Genomic DNA, 20626 nt, shown 5'->3' on the forward strand with positions numbered 1-20626 from the left:
AAATGGAATCATGTAATGTATGACCTTTTATGTCTGGTTCAGCTCATTCTTGAATCCTCAGCACCATCACAGTATTGGAACAAAATAGATGCTCAATAAATATTTGCTGGATCAATAGAGAGTTAATACAAGAACAAGGAAGTATTAAGTATCTAGAAAAGAATTACAAATTATTAGAGATAGAAGGAGCTTTAAATGTCATCTAATACAAACATCTAATTTTCTAGATGAGGAAATCAAGGTCCAGAGAAGTCAACTGACTTACTCAGGGTCAAAAACTTAGTGGTAGAACTGAGAATAAAATTCAAGAAACTTTGACTCACAACTTAGGGGTTTTCTATAATGACTCCCTAAAATGAAATTCCTTTTTTGTTTCATTCCATTTAAAATGATGCACTACCAGTGTCTTCCTAGTTGTGGAGCTTGCTTGCTTATTTCTAAACACAGTAGTGTCTTTTTCTGTTATTCTAGAATGAGCTTGCTTTAGAAAAGCAAAACATATCTAAATAATTTTTTTTAAATAGCCAGGCTCTTTTCAACCTCTAATTATTCTGTTGCTACTGTTTTTTTCTCTTTGAGCAGTTGTTTTGTGGAAGTTTCCTATTCAAGTACAAAGTCTTGTTTAGTTTTGAAAGCTCACAAGCTGACAGCCCCAGGAGGTATGACACTACAGATCACGTACTCTCAGAGAATAACTCTGATGTTTTTTTATCACCTTTTTCTAACTCATTATCTAAAAGCTTAGGAGAGATTTCATATTTATGGATTTTAAGAGCAGAACTCTAACTTTCAACTGTCTTTCACTTATATGTATTTGTTTGCATATTTGACCCACAAACATCTGAAATTTCACAGGGCAACAATAATCATTCACTTTATTACTTGATATGTCCACTCTGTGACAAGAATTATGATTTGAAGAAGGAGGTAAGATTTCTGTGCTTTCTCAGATAAAGACTCATGCTAGGTTTACCTCTTGCCTACATCTTAACTGCCCTATTTATAATGGTGATACAATTGCTTACTCTTTTACCCTTGTACGTGTGAATCCAAGATTCAGATAAAGATTAACCAGCTATTGTTCAGCATATTAAAGCCTAAGCCATTCCCTGCCCCCTGCCTTTGGCCATTCTGAGTGAAGCAAAAACCAGTTTTATTATGCTTGCACAAAGACAGTAATAGTTGATTTTCTAATGCTCCTCACACATCTTCCCCAATCTTCCAACACCACCTTTTTTTTTTTTAAGATTTTATTTATTTATTTGACAGATCTCAAGTAGGCAGAGAGGCAGGCAGGGAGAGAGGAGGAAGCAGGTTCTCTGCGGAGCAGAGAGCCCCATGCGGGGCTTGATCCCAGTCATGACCCGAGCTGAAGGCAGAGGCCCAACCTACTAAGCCACCCAGGCACCCCATCCAACACCACTTTTTTAACAAGAAAATCTCCCTTCTATCAAATGAACAATATCTAACTGCTGGATTCTAAAATGCAACTAGGTGACCTTTCTTGCCTGATACAAAGGACAGCTTTACACAAAGAAAGTACATTTTGACATAAATGGGCTCAGCGTCATAGACTTGGAAGGGAAAGGAGAAATAGATAATCCAATCCCTTCATTTTAGAGAAAAGGAAAGTCAGTTTAGTGGAGGAAGGATAGTCTTTTCAACAAATAGTACTGGGGCAACAGTACATCCATAGGCCAAAACAAAACAAAACACCCAAAAACCAAAACAAACTCTCAACCTAATTCTCACACTATATACAAATATTAATTCAAAATGGGTCATGGATTTAAATGTAAAATATAAAACTATAAGGAAGAGGAAAGTGAAGTCCAACAAAAGAAATTGGTTTATCAGAGGTCACCCAGTTACTCAGAGGCTTCACAGAGTTTGCTTCTGTAAGTTATTATTCACCATTTTAACAAATCACATTTGGCTCTAATTCCCCCTTTCCACACTCACTCAGAGAAAATGGTTTCCACTATATTAACTGGATATTTGTTCATGCTCTTTTGGTTTTTTAATATCTTCTTCGGGCTACTTCAATTATTCATTCATTCAACATTTACTGGGTGACTACTATGTACCAGGCACCATGTAGGATTGCAAAGATGTAAAATACTGCTCACATATCAAGAGATTGATCATCCAGTTGGGGAGAAATTAGACTCAGCCTAATTAAATAAAAAACTCCTGTAGGGGCAAGAACCGTGCTTTATCTCCGTTTTCACCAGCCAAGTGCACCGTGTACTGCACATCCCGTCCCATGCGCTGCACATTTGAACACAGGTCGGTGACTGGCTGATCTTGCATTTCAAGACATTTTCTCCCCCTGTACTGTTTGGGGAACTAAAGTCCATGGAGATTAAATGGCACATCCTGGAAAAGGTAGCAAAGGAGCCGAGGCCATTCCGTGGGGACCTATCCCCAGCTCTGTCACCTCTTGGGTCTGCGCCAGGCATTGATCTGGCAGAACAAATCCGTGGCTGGAGAAAACCTGACCTAGCCAAGATCACCCCAAAGCTCCACTCCCGACCTCCAGCAATACACAGACATCGTTGGCCTCACCCACTGCTTGGCCGCTAGCTAATTACCGCTGTTGCTTCCTCACCAAGACTCACTCCTTTCCACCCAAATGTGAATACAACAGCTACCTTGATAGCGGGAATGCGGGTGTTCCCACTACTATTCTCTCCGCTCTTCCCCCCCATTTCCCCCCCCAACCCCGTTACATGTGAAATTTTTCAAAGTCTAGAGCTGAGGGCGGGAATTGAAGGAGGGGGTGGGGTGCTATCTAGAAGCTTTCCTTTGTCTTTTTCCTCAGCCCCCACCTTCCCGTTTCTCCTCAGAGTACTTTGGGCTTCAGCGAAATACTTTCACATCAAACTTAAAGTCGCAAGGAAAAGGAAAGAAAAAAAATTAACCTAAGCCTAGAAACTGACGACGCTCAAGCGCCCTCTTTCTCCGAAGCCCTAGCTTCTGGACAGCCCTCACCTCAGCTCGTCGACGCCTCTCTCAGAAGGGTGGCTACTCAACGGCCTTTTCCTGCCCAAACCCTCTCGGGCTCATGAATAGTCAACGAGGTCTTTTTGGGCGGGATGAGGCGCTTACTCATGAATAATTCATGACATATCCGCTGCCAGCCTCCTGGGCGGTCCGCCCCGTTTGGCTTCATGAATATGCAAAAAGGGGCGAGCGGCCGCTAACGGACCCCTCATGGGCCCGGCTCCCTCAGCGTCAGCGTCCTCCGCGCCCGGCTTCCTTCGCCCCGGTTTCCCGGCCGCATGCCCTCGGGTCGCCGGCGCAGCGTCTCTGCTGCCTCCTTTCTCGCCCTTCCGAGGGCTGGCCCCGCGCTCCCGGGCCTGAGGAACCCGCGCGGGGCTCGTGACGCCACCCACAGACCCTGGCGAGGCCTTCCACTCCCGGCCGCTCTGCCTGGGCAAACCGGTACGTCGAGGACAGCTTGGGGAGACGATTGACCACCCAGGTGAGGCGGTGGCGGGGAGGCCCTTGCGGGCCTAGAGGGGCCTACGGTCGACGCGGGCGGGGCCAGGTGAGATAGCCTGGAACTGGGACCCGGACCGGGGCGAGGGGGTGGAGCAGAGAGGTCTGAGGCCAGCGCAGGGCGGCGTCGGGGAAGAAGTGTCTAGAGCCTTGGGGAACGGGTGTTAATGCGGGAGCCAGCAGCGGGAGCTAGAGGTCTTGGGGCAGAGGTTTTAATCCTTGAGGCATCTCCACTTCTTCCGTAGCATGGACCCCAGTTTGCATTATCTTGAACATCGATTTTAATTACGCAAATGATACCTGACTTTGTTCTCCCCTTCTACTGCGCCTAATCCAGCCCCTTCCGCGCAGGGGTGACCCCCGTGAGCAGTTGGGTGGTGGGTCTCTTCAGATCGTTTCCCGCGCATTCGGGGACATAGTCACTACCTTGTGTACCTTTTCAGAGGTTCGCGGAGTCCCTTGAACCTCTGCGGTGGGATTTCTTAGAGAGTGGCTGAAGCATGGGCCCACTTGAAACCTGTTTTTACTTTGTTTCTGCAGTAAAGGAAAAAAGACCCAAGTTGGTAAAAACATGAGTTAATAACAGAATGACGAAAACCATAACTTGGGCTGTAATGGTTCTTTAGTTCAGGTTTTCTCAACCTCCGGAGTGGTACTCTCCCTGCCACATTGGGACAACCCAAAATGTCTCCAGTTGCAGTCAGGTATCCCCCTGAGGGGCAAAATCGCCCTTGGTTGAGAATGACTGCTTTAAATCCTAAACTTTCCAGAAGTGATTGCTGTTTAAGCTCCAGCCTGGCAGATGGTCTGTCTGCTCCAGCCCTTTTGGAGTCAGTATTTACACACTTCCTTCCATGCTGGTTGTCCTCATTCCCATCTGCGCTCGGGTCTCAGCTTCCTGTCTCCAAAGAGCCTTCCTCCTCACCCCTATGCTAATGATAGTTCATCCCACCCGACCCTCTCTTATTACTGTTGTTTTCCTTCCTAAAATTTATCACAATCTGGATTTCATTTATTTGCTAATCTGTTTTTCTTCACCACTAAGAATGCAAATAAGCTTTAATAGAGGCCTGATCTGTCTGGGTCACTCTAGGATCTTCAGTGCCTGATACAGAGGGATCACTAATCAGCATTGGTAGACTGAAAAAGTGAATTCCTTTCTCCCTTCTAAGAGCTTAGGTGGAGTTTCTTCTGCTCCTTGTCATTCTCATTCCTGCTCCTATTCATTCTCATTCCTCACTCCTGTGACCTTTGTTTAGAACTTGAATGGATGAATGAGCACCAAGAAGCTATGAGTGGAGTCTTCACTTTTCTCACTGACTTATCCACTCCTTCAGGGCAGAAACTGTCCTTTATTATGTTCATTGAAGGTATTCATATAGTTGAAAGAACCAGTCTATGACTTAAGGAACAATATTAGACAATGAAAAATGGAGAGTGCCACAGGGGGCTTTAGGAATTACTAGTCTAGTCCCTTACTTTACAGATCAGAGTTTTAAGTAGTTTGTGCAAAGTCCCTACACTTGGTAATACCGAGACCAAATCACAAGTAGGACCCATGGTCTTATACCTTTCATTTCAAGGCTTTTTTCTAATGTCTGGCCAGTCTAGTTTCTGATTACTTTTCTGTGAAGCTGACTTACAACTGAAACACAAAAATCCCAAGCCAAAGACTTGCTTCTTGTCAACTAAAAAGCTTTTGAGCTTGTACTCTTCATCTTTTGATTAAATCTACCCCAGGGGATAATGGCCTAATGAACTCAAAAGTGTTGTATGATATTCAGTTACTCATTTTCTCTTGTACCTTTCAATAAGAGCCTGGAGATTGTCCCTGTCAAAGTATCTTGTTTGTTTTGGAAGGAAAAAATGCACATTGTGGGAGAAATTGATCATTGTGTAGAAATTTCCAAATAACCAGTTGTTAAAGTTTGGCCAAACCCTGTATCCAATAGTAAGATAACATGCAAAACAAATTAAAACAGTGGGGAAGAGAATTTTTTTTTTAAGATTTTATTTATTTATTTGACAGAGAGAGATCACAAGTAGGCATAGAGGCAGGCAGAGAGAGAGAGAGGAGGAAGCAGGCTCCCTGCTGAGCAGAGTGCCCGATGCGGGACTCGATTCTAGGACTCTGAGATCATGACCTGAGCCGAAGGCAGCGGCTTAACCCACTGAGCCACCCAGGTGCCCGGGGGAAGAGAATTTTTAGTTGAGATGATTTTCATTGCCTTTCTCTCTTTAGACACATGTGCTGCTTCTTACTCTGTGTACCTGAAACAGTTATTACTCCTCATTAATCAGTCCCTAGTTAAGCCCTTGTTTTTTGAGAACTAAAGACCATTTTTCCTTCTCAGTTAAATTCAGGGTTTCGTCTTTTTCTCTTCTTGATCAGTTTATATAGGCAGCGCCTGGTTGGTAGAGTCTTGTGGTGTCATGCTCTTAGCTGTTAAGATTTTGCAGTTTTTTTTCTGAGGCATCTAATAGCACTCTTCGTCATAGGAAGTAGATACTATTTTTCTGACTGATTGGAAATTTCCTGATGAAGTTCAGTGTAAGCTTGAAAGTCTTCTCCTAAAGGTAGTTTACTTGAAGGTTGTCAAAAACAGACAGATTGAGACAAACCATAAGTGACTCTTAATCTCACAAAACAAACTGAGGGTTGCTGGGGGGAGGGGAGTTGGGAGAAGGGGGGGTGGGGTTATGGACATTGGGGAGGGTATGTGCTCTGGTGAGTGCTGTGAAGTGTGTAAACATGGCGATTCACAGACCTGTACCCCTGGGGATAAAAATATGTGCTTATAAAAAATAAAAAAAATAGACAGATTGAATATAAAATGTATTTAGATGCATATCCCTCTTCAGTGTACACAATCATGATACCAAATACAGAGAAAAGACGGGTGCTTTCTTTACCCTATTTACTTTCAACTTTTATTAGAACTCTTAAATCGTAACTTCCAATCATAACACCACCATATTTATTCATTCATCAAGCATTTATTTTGCACCTGCCATTATAAATCACTCTGCTTCGCATTTTGGGAACCAGAGAGATGATAATTTGGTCTCTGAGCTGTGGAAGTTTACAGTTTAGTAAGAGAAGATACCTGTAAACACATTACTCATTGAGAAAATATTAATACAAATATCAGTGGAAGTATAAATTATAAGACAGGATGTAGAGAAGAAAGCTATGCATGCTAAATAATGAATCGAGACAGCTTCACAAAGGAGGTAGCATTTTAGGAGAGCATGTGTATGTAATTTGCTTTGCTCATTCTTTGGCAATGGTTTGACAGTTTCCAACCAGTAAATGTAGACATTTTGCCCACCGCTTTAGATTTAGGAAAGAAAAGGAGGTGTAAGATCCTTTCTTTCCATTCCTGGTAGCAGCATGCTTTTGAAAGCTAAATGTTGTCTTCGCTATCCCAAATGCCTTATTCTTGGTTAAAAGGAGAGTGCCAGCCCTCATTTCCACAGTAGGGTGTTATTTTATTCTAGTCTCCACTGGGGCATATACTAGTCATGTGGTATGTTTGGGGGGGGTCAGTGGTATTTATAAATGTGTTTATGAATGTGACTCTGGAGTCCTAGAATTTTAAGTATCACTGAGAAGAGAGGCAAAATGACTTAAAGAACTGAAGTTTTGAATCAGGCCTCCATGTATAAACTGGCGATGTTGCCTAACTTATTTAGGGGAATTATTTTTTTATTTTTGAATTAATTTTTTAAAAAGATTTATTTATCTGAGAGAGTGTGTGCGCTTGCACCCTGAGGGTAGAGGGGTAGAGGGAGGGGCTGAAGGGGAGAGGGAGAGAGAGAATCTCTAGCAGACTCCCCGCTGAGCACAGAGCCCCAGGCAGGACTTGATCTCAAGACCCTGAGACCCTCATGACCCTAGCTGAAACCGGTAATAGGTGCTCAAGAGACTGAGCCACTCAGGCGCCCCTGTTTAGGGTAATTTTTAGAGAGAAAGGCAAAAAGAAAGGATTGCCAACTTGGCTTTAGCTTTTGAACGTGATCCATTCTTTCTCAGCCAACGAGAAGCCAGTCAGTATGAAATAAGCCTGTCAATATAAAATAAGCCCAACTATAAGATCTTAACATAAGCTACTGCTGCTTCTGCCCACACACTGTCAGTCTACAAAATATAATTCCGTGTGTAGGTGGCAATTTGTTATGGCCTTCATGCCCATTCAGAGTTGCATATTGATTTCTGCATCTTTTGAATTGATCTTTTCTAACTGGCAGAAGAATCTCCTTGTGGGTTGTATGTTTCTGGGGAAAACCTAGGGTTTAATGAACTGAATAGGAAATGACAGGGGCTATAAGTGACAAGCTGCTGCCTGCTTGAGTGCCCTGACTAAGACACGATGTCAAGGAAGGTAATAATTCTGAAACATTATAGAAATGCTCATTTGGCTACTTGGTTTTCTTTTCTGCTGACTATGAGGTTTTGGTGACATGTAAAATTATTTTATGCCTCCTAATGTTTATCATTTAATAGAAAAGGTTTCAAATGAAATAGATTTTAAACTGGCTTTACATGATTTTTACTTGGTACATCCGCACCGAGATCTGAGCCGAGGTGACTTTCAAAATTTACCGCAGTATTGATAGCCTATATTTTGAACCCCTTTACTTTCTACACATTTTGATGTTTGGAAAATGACAGTTACCAAAAACATTGTTTAGCACTCCTGTAAGAGCATAGTGTAGCCTCAGCCCTATGGGAGCCTTTTTTCTTCTCTTAGTTTATACTAACTCAATGATAATTGTTTAAGTATTAATGACCTCTGGTTGAGAAGGTCCTTAATTCAAGATTCAGAATACTTAATGACCTTAGAGAAAATTGAATACAAGTATAAGACATCTAAGGCAAACTTTTTTTCTTTTCTTTTTGTAAGTAATTGCCCCTTTATTTACTTATTTTTTACTTATTTATTTTTTAAGTAATCACTATACCCAAGGTGGAACTCAAAACTCCTGACTTCAAGAGTCACAAGCTTCATTGACTGAGCCAACCAGGTGCCCCCAGGGCAGGCTTTTCTAACATCTCTCCTCATTAAACAAACAAAAAGCAATTCCTTTCTGCCAAGAAAAAAGTTTAACAACTGGAAAGTGAGTAAGGTATTACAGGAAGATTGCCTACATAGCTTTTAAAAATGGGAGGGAGAAAGAATTTCAAGGAGACATCATTTAGAGATTTACTGTGACTTACACCTAAGAAAACTGTCCCAGAAAGCCAGATTCCTGTGAAAGCTGTATTCTCAAATGTGCCAGGGGCTACATTAACTTTGGTCACGTCAGTACACACCACAGAAAGATTTACTATATTAAGTTGCATTGAAAGAGTTCAAAATATGACCTTATCAATAATCTGTGGACATCTCTCCCCCTTTGTTGAAGAGTGCCTATACATATGACATGCTCAATAAACACACATCGATTGAATGCATGTATGTTGTTAGAAGAATCCCAGATAATCCCAGTGATGTACTGGGTATGTTCAAATTATACATAATGGGGTTGATCTTTGAAAAGATGCATTGCAAATTTCTATTTCTGTTAGTATTATTTTTCCATTTATCGTAATTTGAAATCAGTGTCTTTTTTTGTTAGCTTTTTATTCTAGTATACATACAGAAAAACATTCTCATTCTTAAATGTACCTTTTATTTACATATAAACAAAATTCACCACTTTAAAGTGTACAAATAAGTGGTTTTTAGTAAAGTTATAAAGTGATGTAATCATCACTGCTAATTCCAGAGCATTGTTATCACCCCAAAAAGAAACCCCATGCTTTAGCAGTCACTCCCCATTTCTTCCTCCCCTATACCCTGTCAACAATTAATCTACTTTTTGCCTCTATAGATTTGACTATTCTGGATATTTCACATAGGGGGAATCCCACCATATATAGCTTTTTTGTGTCTGGCTTCTTTCATTTGGTGTAAAATTAAAAGTATGTTACTCATGTTATAGCATGTATCAATGTATCAGGACTTCATTTCTTTTTATGGCTGAATAATGTTCCATTGCATGTATATACCACATTTTGTATATCTCTTCATAAGTTGATGGACATTTGGCTTGCTTCCACTTTTTGGCTATTAAGGATAATCCTCCTGAATATACATTTTCCAAAGAGAATATACAGGTGGTCATGAGACACATGAAAAGATGCTCAGCATCTCCAGTCATCAAGGAAATGCAAATCAAAATCATAATGAGATATCACCTCACATGGGTCAGAATGGCTATTAGCAAAAAGACAAGTGTTAATGAGGATGTGGAGAAAAGAGTTAAAAAAAATTTTAACTTTTAATTTACGGGCACCTGTGTAGCTCAGGTAAGGGTCTGCCTTCAGCTCAGGTCATAATCCCAGAGTCCTCGGATCAAGTCTCACATCAGGCTCCTTGTTCAGCAGGGAGTCTGCTTGTCCCTTTCCCTCTGCCCCTTACACCCTCATGCCCTGGCTTTCTCTCAAATAAATTAAAAAAAAAGTCTTAAAAAAAAAAAGTTTTTATTTTAATTACCTGGTGCTCATCACAACAAGTGCACTCCTTAATCCCCATCACCTGTGTCACCCATGTCCCATCCGCCTCCCCTCTGGTAATCATCAGTTTATTCTCTATAGTTAAGAGTTGGCTTCTTGGTTTGTCTCTGTCTACCCTCCCCTTTGCTCATTTGTTTCTTTTTTTAGATTCCACATATGAGTGAAATCATGTGGTATTTGTCTCGTTCTAACCACCTTATTTCACTTAGCATTATACTCTCAAAGCTTCATTCATGTTTTTGCAAATGGCAAGATTTCATTCTTTTTTAATGGCTGGTATATATATTACCACATCTTCCTTATCTATTCATCTATCGATGGATATTGGAGCTGCTTCCATAGTTTGTAAATAATGCGGCAAAAAACATAGGAGTGCATGTATGCCTTTGAATTAGTGTTTTTTGTATTCTTTGGGTAAATATTCCATATGGCGATTTCTGGATCATGGAGTGGTTCTATTTTTCACTTTTTGAGGAACCTCCATAATGTTTCCACAGTGGCTGCACCAGATTGCATTCCCACCAAGAGTGCAAGAGGGTTCCCTTTTCTCCATATCCTTGCCAACACCTGTTGTTTCTTGTGTTGATTTTATCCATTCTGACAGGTGCTGTGTTATTGTAGTTTTGATTTGCATTTCCTTGATGATAAGTTTATTACTATTTTTAAAGATTTTATTTATTTATTTGAGAGAGAGAGAGAGCATGCACGAGTAGGGGGACGGCCAGAAGGAAAGGGGCAAGCAGTCTCCCACTGAGCAGGGAGCCCAGCATGGGACTTGATCCCAGGATCCTAAGATCAGCCAGAAACGGAGGCTTTACTGACTGAGCCACCCAGGCACCCCCCGCTAGGGTAAATTATGGTGAATATCTTTTCAGGTGTTTTTTGGCCATCTGGGTGTCTTCTTTGGCGAAATGTGTTCATGTCTTCTGCCCATTTTTAAATTGGATTTTTCTTTTTTGGATGTTGAGTTTTAGTTCTTTATATATTTTCGATTCTAGCCCTTTATCAGATATGTCATTTGCAAATATCTTCTCTCATTCCATAGATTGTCTTTTTTTTTTTAATTTTAAATTTATTTTAGAGAGAGCGCACACAAGCAGAGGGAGGGGCAGAGGGAGAGGAGAGAAACTCAAGCAGATTCCCTGCTGAGTGGGGAGCCCACTGGAGGCTTGGTCTCACCACCCTGAGATCATGACCAGAGCCAAAATCAAGGCTGCCCTGTAGGTTGCCTTTTAGTTTTGTTGATTGTTTCCTTTACTGGGCAGAAGCTTTATATTTTGATATAATCCCAGTAGTTTATTTGTACTTTTGTTTCCCTTCCTTTTTGGGGCCTATCTAGAAAAAAAGTTCCTATGGCAGATGTCACAGAAATTCTAGGATTTTATGGTTTTGGTCTCACATTTAAGTCTTTAATCCATTTTGAAGTCATTTTTGTGTTTGATGTAAGAAGTGGTCCAGTTTCATTCTTTTGCATGTGACTGTCCAGTTTTCCCAACATTTGTTGAAGAGACTGTCTTTTTTCCATTGGATATTCTTTCCTGCTTTGTTGAAGATTAATTGGCCATAGAATTGAGGGTTTATTTCTGGATTTTCTGTTCTGTTCCAGTGATCTACTTGTCTATTTTTGTGCAAGTACCATACTATTTTGATTATTACAGCTTTGTAATATAACTTGAAGTCTAGAATTGTGATGCCTTCATCTTTTCTTTTCTTTTCTTTTATTTATTTTTTCGACAGAGAGAGATCACAAGTAGGCAGAGGCAGGCAGAGAGAGAGAGGAGGAAGCAGGCTCCCTGCCAAGGAGAGAGCCCAATGTGGGGCTCGATCCCAGGACCCTGGGATCATGACCTGAGCCGAAGGCAGAGGCTTTAACCCTCTGAGCCACCCAGGGGCCCCTCATCTTTTCTTTTTAAAGATTGCTTTGGCTCTTTGGGGTCTTTTTGGGTTCCATACAAACTTTGGGATTATTTGTTCTAGTTTTGTGAAAAATGCTCTTGGTATTTTGATAGGGATTTCATTAAATATGTAGATTGCTTTGGGTAGACACTTAAACATATTTGTTCTTCCAATCCATCAGGGTGGAATGTCTCTCCTTTCTTTATGTCATCTTTAATCTCTTTCATCAGTGTTTTATAGTTTTCAGAGTACAGGTCTTTTACCTCTTTGGTTACATTTATTCCTAGCTATCTTAACTACATTTAATGTAGTTGTTAATGGGAGTGGTTCCTTAATTTCTCCTTCTGTACTTCATTATTGGTGTATAGAAATGTGACAGATTTCTATATATTGATTTTATTTCTTGTGACTTTACTGGATTTGTATATCAGTTCTAGCAGCTTTTTGGTGGAGTCATTTGTGTTTTCTGTGTATGATATGTCATGTACAAATGGTCAAAGTTTTACTTCTTTCTTACTGATTTGGATGCCTTTTATTTCTTTTTGTTGTCTGATTGCTGTGGTTTTCAGTACTATGGATTTTCAGTACTATGATGAATAAATGTGTTGAGAGTGGGCATCTTTGCCTGTTTCTCTCCTTAAGGGAAAGGCTCTCGAAAATAGTGTTAGTTGTGTGCTTTTCATAGATGGCCTTTATTATGTTAAGGTATGTTCCTTCTAAACCTACTTTGGTGAGGATTTTTATCATGAATGACTCCTGTACTTTGTCAAATGCTTTTTCTGCATCTATTGAAATATCATATGGTTCTTATCCTTTCTTATTGATGTGATGTATCACATTGATTGGTTTGCAGATATTGAACCACGCTTGCAATCTAGGAATAAATCCCATTTGATTGTGGTGAAATTTTTTTTTAATGATTTTTTAAAATGTATTGTTGGATTTGGTTTGCTAGTATTTTGTTGAGGACTTTTGCATCTATGTCCATCAGACATACTGGCCTGTAGCTCTTTTTTGTGGTCTGTTTACCTGGTTTGGTATCAGGGTAATGCTGGCCTCATAGAAGGAATTTGGAAATTTTCCTTCCTTTTCTACTTTTTGGAATAATTTGAGAAGAGTAGGTATTAACTCTTATTTACTTATTTTATTTTATTATTATTTTTTAAAGATTTTATTTATTTGACAGACAGAGATCACAAGTAGGCAGAGAGGCAGGCAGAGAGAGGAGGAAGCAGGCTCTCTGCTGAGTAGAGAGCCCAGTGCGGGGCTTGATCCCAGAACCCTGGGATCATGACCTGATCTGAAGGCAGAGGCTTTAACCCACTGAGCCACCCAGGCGCCCCTTAACTCTTAATTAAATGTTTGGTAGAATTCACCTGCAAACCATCTGGTCCTGCACTTTTGTTTCTTGGGAGTTTTTTGTTTTGTTTTGTTTTGTTTTAAAGATTTTTATTTATTTGTTTGACAGAGATCACAAGTAGGCAGAGAGGCAGGCAGAGAGAGAGGGGGAAGCAGGCTCCCTGTGGAGCAGAGAGCCCAATGTGGGCCTCGATCCCAGGACCCTGGGATCATGACCTGAGCTGAAGGCAGAGGCTTTAACCCACTGAGCCACCCAGGCGCCCCTTCTTGGGAGTTTTTTGATTACGGATTCAGTTTCTTTGCTGGCAAGCAGTCCGTTCAAATTTTGTTTGTTCCTGTTTCAATTTTGGTAGTTTATATATTTCTAGGAACTTACCTATTTCTTCTAGGTTATCCAATTTGTTGGCATGTAGTTTTTCATAATATTATATAATAATTGTATTTCTGTGGTATATGCTGTTTTAAGGTTTTGAATTATTGTGTTTTCATTTTCCGTTGTTTCCATGTACTTTTTATTTCTTCTTTTATTTCCTGGATGACTCATTAGTTGACTAGTAGCTTGCTATTTAACCTCCATGTATTTGTGGTCCTTCTAGATTTTTTTCTTGTGGTTGACTTCTAGTTTCATAGTGTTTGGTCAGAAAAGATGCATGGTATGACTTACATGTTTTTTAACTTGTTGGGATCTGTTTTGTGGTCTAATATGTGATCTATTCTGAAGAATGTTTTGTGTGCACTTGAATGTGTATTCTGCTGTTAGGATGGAATGTTCTGAATATATCTGTTAAATCTATCTGGCCCACTGTGTCATTCAAAGCCATTGTTTTCTTGTTGATTTTTTTTTTAAGATTTTATTTATTCATTTGACAGAGAGCATAAGCAAGGGGAGCAGCAGAGGGAGAGGGAGAAGCAGGCTCTCCAGAGAGCAGGGGAAGACTGATGTGGGACTCGATTGCAGGACCCTAGGATCACGATCTGAGCCGAAGTCACCCCTGATTTTCTGGTTAGTTGATCTGTCTGTTGTTGTGTGTGGAGTGTTAAAGTTCTCTACTGTTATTGTATTATTATCCTTTCTGTGTGTTATTAACAGTGTTATGTATTTGGATGCTCCCATGTTGGGTGCATGTCTTGTCCATTCTTCTTGTTGGGTTGACCCCTTATGATACAGTGCCCTTCTTCATCTTTTTGACTTCATTCTAAAGTCTGTTTTGTCCAGTATAAGTATTGCTACTCTAGCTTTCTTTTGACATCCATTTGTATGACAGAAGTTTCTCCATTCCTCTCACTTTCAATCTGCAGGTGTCTTAAGGTCTACAGTGAGTCTCTTGTAGGCAGCATATAGATGGGTCTTATTTTTCTTTTCTTTTTTTTTTTTAATCTATTGTTACTGTGTGTCTTTTGATTGGAGCATTTCGTCCATTTACATTGAAAGTAATCTTTTTTTTTTACATTTAAAAAATTATTTTTCATTTAACCTTTGCATTTGTACTTAAAATATATATTTTTTTCAAGATAACATTTAAAAATTATTCAACTACAATAGCAACATAAATATAACTCTGCAATTACAAAAAAAGCTAAACTGGGATCCACAGTTAAGTTATTCTCATATTTACAAGTATGATTCTGAAATAAGTACTACTTCTAAGCAGCTGTTATCGGCTTTTTAGGTTTGGTTTAAATATACGCATTTTTGGTTGTGGGGGAGCTTATAATGTTATATTCCATCCTCTGTTCTGAAAGGGTTAAGGGCCAACCGGCCCTAAAAACTGAAGTACTCAATCAGTCTGCAGAACAGGCGGAACACAGTTAAACGGGATTCCTACATAACATCAAAAGCATGTGATATCTGCAGCAGTGATATTCTGCAGCAACTGGAAGTACTTCAGGATTGGCAAATTGTCCACTTTATAAATGATTTTATCAGAAGAGTTTAAGAAGGAGCATATTTTGCCACTAGCAAGTACATTTAAAACTGACATGTGCTAATTTAACTCTCCTGAATGACCTAGCTAATTACCTGGTCACTAGTAATTTGGTTACCAGGCAGAACAAGCTTGCAAGAAAGGAGGCCGATACTTAAATTACTGTGTTAATTGTGTGACCCATTCAAATGATTTATTTTCAACATAAACATATAAACTCAATATGAGATGCCTAATTAAAGCAGCACCACCAACAAAACCAAGAGAGCTTCTCTTATTCTAAGGTTAGGCTTTGCCCAGAATTCCTTCTGAGTGCAATAGCCCATACTGAGAGTCATTGCTCCCACAACAAAGCCTTGGGCTGCCACAGACATGTGGATCAGGTGAACAGACATTTTAGTATTTCCCCTGCTCTTCAGTTTATATAATCCATTTGCAACGATTGCTGCAAACCCCGCCATTCCAGCGGGAACATGCGGTGCCTCTGGTTTTTCGGATAAGTTTAGATCCCTGATCTTCATCATATGAAGAAAGGAAAACAACTATGCCAGCTGACATAGTGACTGAAGAATCCTCCTATAATAACAGGACTTAGGCTCCCAATATTAAAAGTAGTTATTGATAGATAGATATTATTGCTATTTTATTTCTTGTTTTGTGGCTGTTTCTAAAGATTTTCTCTGATTCTCTCATGTATTTTTCCTTTCATCGTTTCCTGGTTTTCTTTAGTCATATATTTGGATTTCTTTCTCTTTATTCTTTGCATATTTTTAGTGGTTTTTGATTTGTGGTTACCATTAGTTTTTGTATATATCTTCTGTATTTAGCAGTCTATATTAAATTGATAGTTAAGTTTGAATCTATTCTTCACTCCTGTCCTCCTCACATTTTAAATAAATAGTGTCCTATTCTACAACCTTTTATTTTGTGAATTCCTCGAGTGATTGTTTTTACAGGAATATTTCTTTTTAGGGGCACCTGGGTGGCGCAGTCTGTTAAGTGTCTGTCTTTGGCTCAGGTCATAATCCTGGGGTCCAGGGATAGAGCCCCAGTTCGGGCTCCCTGCTCTGCAAGGAGTCTGTTTGACTCTCTCCCTCTGCCCTTCCTTCTGCTTGTGCACTCGTACTTGCTCTCTCTCTCTTTCTCAAATAAAATCTTTGGGGTGCCTGGGTGGCTGAGTTGGTTAAGTGACTGCCTTTGACTCGGGTTATGATCCTGGAGGCCCAAGATCGAGTTCCTCATTGGGTTCCCTGTTCGGTGGAGAGTCTGCTTCTCCCTCTGACCCTCCCCATTCTCATGCTGTGTCTCTCTCAAATAAAATCTTTAATGAATAAATAAATAAATAAATAAATAAATAAATAAAATCTTTAAGAAAAAGGAAAAAAAATATTTCTTTTTATTGCTTTGTGTTTCCTACCTTCATACTTTATTTTTGGTCTTTCCACTGATAGCATCCCCTTTAATGTTTTTTACAGAGCTGGTTTAATGGTCATGAACTCCTTTAATTTCTGTTTGTCTGGGAAGCTCTTTAACTCCTATTCTGAATGATAGCCTTGGTGGATAGAGTATTCTTGACTGCATGTTTTTCCCTTTCAGCACTTTGAATTTATTATGCCATGCCTTTCTGGCTTAGATAGTTTCTGCTGAAAAATCCACTGATAGCCTTATGGGATTTCCTTTGTATTAACTGTCTTCTTTTGTCTTGCTGCTTATAACATTTTTTCTTTATCACTGTATTTTGCCATTTTAATTACACTATGTCTTGGTTTGGATCTACTTTTGTTGATTTTGTAGGGGGTTTTATGTGCCTCCTGAATCTGGATATTTTTTTCCTTCCCCAGTCTAGGGAAGTTTTCAGTTATTATTTCTTCAGATAAATTTTCTAGCCCCTTTTCTTTCTCTCCTTACTCCTATAATTTGAATGTTACGATGTTTTGGGGAGTCACTGAGTTCCCTAAGTCTGTTCTTATTTTGCATAATTCTTTTTTCCGTCTTTTGTTCAGCTTGGTTACTTTCCATTACTGTGTCTTTCTCTGCTTCTTCTAGGCTTCCATTCCATCTAGTGTGTTTCTCATTTTATTTATCGAGCTTTTTGTTTCTCCTGTATTATTTCTTATCTCTGTGTTAATGATCTCAATGATAGCCTCCATTCTTTTCTCAAGTCCAGTGAGTATACTTGTGACCATTGCTTTAAATTTTCCATCAGACATGTGACTTATATCTGTTTCACTTAGATCTAGTTGTGGCTTTGTTCTGTTTCATTTGGGACAAATTCATCTGTTTTTTTCATTTTGTCTAAATCTTTATGCCTGTTTCTCTGTGTTAGGAAAGTCAGCTATGTCTCCTGTTCTTGAGAGTAATGGCTTTGTGAAGAAAGAGGTCTTGCAGTGTAGTGTTTCCTGTTCCCCAGTATGTCACCCTTCTGGGAGTGTCTCCAATATGTGCTACATGCACTCTGATAGTATGTCCGGCCACTTTATCCTTCAAGTTAGTTACCTACAGAGGCTCTGTTTGCCTGTTGGAGGCAATGTTTCGTCCCTGGTTTGAGAGTGGTACACTTTAAATAGGTGTGCTCCAGTCTGCTTGTGAAATGAGACTTGTTGCCACTGCCACTGGAACTGGGGCATCACAAGACTCCAGGGTCAGGAGACGTGGTTTTGGCAAGGGTTTGGGCTAGTCGTCTTGGGGAGGGGACCTGCTGCACTGGAACCTCAGATGTGACTAGGAGGGGTGGTTCTTCTGGAGCATGGAGGTTGCAGAGCTTGTAAGCAAGTTAGGTAGCAAGTGTGTTTGCTGTGCTGGTTCACATAGGTGTCCCTGTGGTTATGCCAAGGGAAGGGGAAGGGAAATGCCCCAGGCAGTTCCTTTGTCTCTGTCTCACACTTTCAACTTCATTCTTTTCAAGATTGTTTGGCTATTCTGGGTCCCTTGCAATAATTTTAGAATCAGTTGTCAGTTCCTGCAAAAAAGGCAACTGGGATTTTGATGGGGATTATATTGGATCTAGACTAGGGAGTATTTCCATTTTAATCCATGGATGGAGTATCTTTCCATTTATTTTGTTCTTTAGTTTCTTTTAGTGATGTTGTTTTTGGTGTACAGGTCTTGAACTTCTTTAAATTTACTTTTTAAAATTTATTCCTGAATTTTTTATTCTTTTTGATGCTTCTGTTTGCCTTCTTGGACTGCCATAACAGAAGAAGCACAGACTGGGTGGCTTAAACAACAGAAAAGTATTTTGTCACAGTTCTGAAAACTGGAAGACCAAGGTCAAGGTGTCAGCAGGTTTGGTTTCTTGGAGACCTCTCTTTTTTACTTGCAAATGGCCACTTTCTCCCTGTGTCTTCATGTGGCTTTTCCTCTGTGCATCTGTAGAGACAGAGATCAATCTTTGGTGTCTCTTCTTCCTGTAAGTACACTAGTCCTATCATATTAGATCCTAACCCTTGACCTTATTTAACTTTAATTACTTTCTTAAAGGCTCCAACTCCAAAAACCTTCATAAAGACCCCATCTCCAAATATAGTCAGGTTGGGGATAGCACTTTAATATATGATTTGGGGCACAGTTCAGTCTATAATAATGCTAATATAAGTGGAATTGTTTTCTAAATTCCATTTGCATATCATTCACTGCTACTGTATAGAAATATAATTCGCTTTTATGTATTGATCTTGTATCCTGCAACCATGATGAAATAGCTTATTAATTCTTACAGATTTTTGTGTGGATTTCCTACATAAAGATTATGTAATCTGCAAACAGAGATAATTTTACTTATTTTTAATCTGGGTACCTTTTGTTTTCTTGGCTAATGCCTGGCTATAACTTCTGAAACTGGTTTTTATTGTTGTTTTTGGTTAGTTTGTTTCTTTTTTTTTTTTCTTTTTTAAAGATTTTATTTATTCATTTGACACAGAGAGATCACAAGTAGGCAGAGAGGCAGGCAGAGAGAGAGAGAGGAGGAAGCAGGCTCCCCGCGGAGCAGAGAACCCGATGCGGGACTCGATCCCAGGACCCTGAGATCATGACCTGAGCCGAAGGCAGCGGCTTAACCCACTGAGCCACCCAGGAGCCCAGTTTGTTTCTTTTTTAAGATTTTATTTTTTAAAAGATTTTTATTTACTTATTTGAGATAGAGCACAAACAGGGGGAAGGGCAAAAGGAGAAGCAGACTCCCCACTGAGGGGGGAGCCCCATGCTGGACTCTATCCCAGGTCCCTGAGATCATGACTTGAGCTAATGTCAGACACTTAACCGACTAAGCCACCTAGGCACCCTACCTCTGGTACTGTGTTGAATAGAGCTGTCACAATAGAGCTGTGAACATTTTTGCCTTGTCTTGACCTTAGAGGAAAGCATCCAGTCTTTCACCATCAAGTATAATGTTCAGTGGGGTTTATCATAGATGCCCTTAATCAGGTTGATGAAATTTCCCTCTAAGTTGAGTGTTTTCATCATGAAAAGTTGTTGGGTTTTGTCAAATGCTTTTTGTACATATATTGAGATCATCATGTGGCTTTTGTTCTTTAGGCTTTTTTTTTTTAATGAAATTTTTTTTAAGTTTTTTTTTTTTTTAATTTATTTGACAGATCACAAGTAGGCAGAGAGGCAGGCGGAGAGGCAGGCAGAAAGAGAGGAGGAAACAGGCTCCCTGCTGAGCAGAGAGCCCAATGTGGGGCTCCACCCCAGGACTGTGGGATCACGACCTGAGCCGAAGGCAGAGGCTTTAACGCTCTGAGCCACCCAGGTGCCCCTGTTCTTAAGGCTTTTAATATGATGTATTAAATTGATTTATTTCCATCTATTGAAATAACCTTGCAATCCTGGGATAGATTCCATTTGGTCATGGTGCATAATCTTATATGTTGCTGGATTGAGATTGCTAGGACTTTTTCATCTTGCATTCATAAGGAGTATCAATCTCTAATTTTTTTTTGACTTTTAAAAATGCTAGGAAATGTTCTTTCCTCTTTTATACTTTGCAAGAGTTTGTGAACTCCTCTTTATACATTCAATACACTTCCAGTGAAGTCACCTGGTTCTGGGCTTTTCTTTTGGGAAGTTTTCTGATTCAATTTTTTGCTTGTTATAGGCCTACTTAGATGTTCTTTTTCTTCTTGGGTAAGTTTTAGTAGTTTGGATCTTTATAGGAATTTATGTATTTCTTTTAGGTTATCCTATTTGTTGGCATACATTTGTTCATAAAATTATTTTATTTTATTTTATTTTTTTTTTTTTTTAAAGATTTTATTTATTTATTTGACAGAGAGAAATCACAAGTAGACGGAGAGGCAGGCAGAGAGAGAGGAAGGGAAGCAGGCTCCCTGCTGAGCAGAGAGCCCCATGTGGGACTCGATCCCAGGACCCTGAGATCATG

At 39.8% G+C, this 20626-nt stretch overlaps 1 protein-coding gene and 1 long non-coding RNA gene across 9 annotated transcripts in view; one reads left to right on the forward strand and one right to left on the reverse strand.

The window, feature by feature from the left end:
- The window catches only part of HORMAD2 (HORMA domain containing 2), a 97391-nt gene extending 93979 nt beyond the window's left edge, over positions 1–3412 (reverse strand). For 3 of the 4 annotated variants that reach the window (XM_032309338.1, XM_032309337.1, XM_032309335.1), the window contains exon 1: positions 2995–3101. The gene's annotated coding sequence lies outside the window, so the exon portion shown is untranslated. The other variant, XM_032309336.1, reaches the window with a different exon arrangement.
- Positions 3413–3416: 4 nt separating this feature from the next.
- The window catches only part of LOC116571418, a 101805-nt gene continuing 84595 nt past the window's right edge, over positions 3417–20626 (forward strand). For 4 of the 5 annotated variants that reach the window (XR_004277873.1, XR_004277875.1, XR_004277876.1 and 1 more), the window contains exon 1: positions 3417–3487. This is a non-coding gene — a long non-coding RNA (uncharacterized LOC116571418). The remainder of the gene's footprint in view (positions 3488–20626) is intronic. The other variant, XR_004277874.1, reaches the window with a different exon arrangement.

This window comes from Mustela erminea, chromosome 13, assembly GCF_009829155.1.
Source record: "Mustela erminea isolate mMusErm1 chromosome 13, mMusErm1.Pri, whole genome shotgun sequence".
Taxonomy (NCBI): Eukaryota; Metazoa; Chordata; class Mammalia; order Carnivora; family Mustelidae; genus Mustela; species Mustela erminea.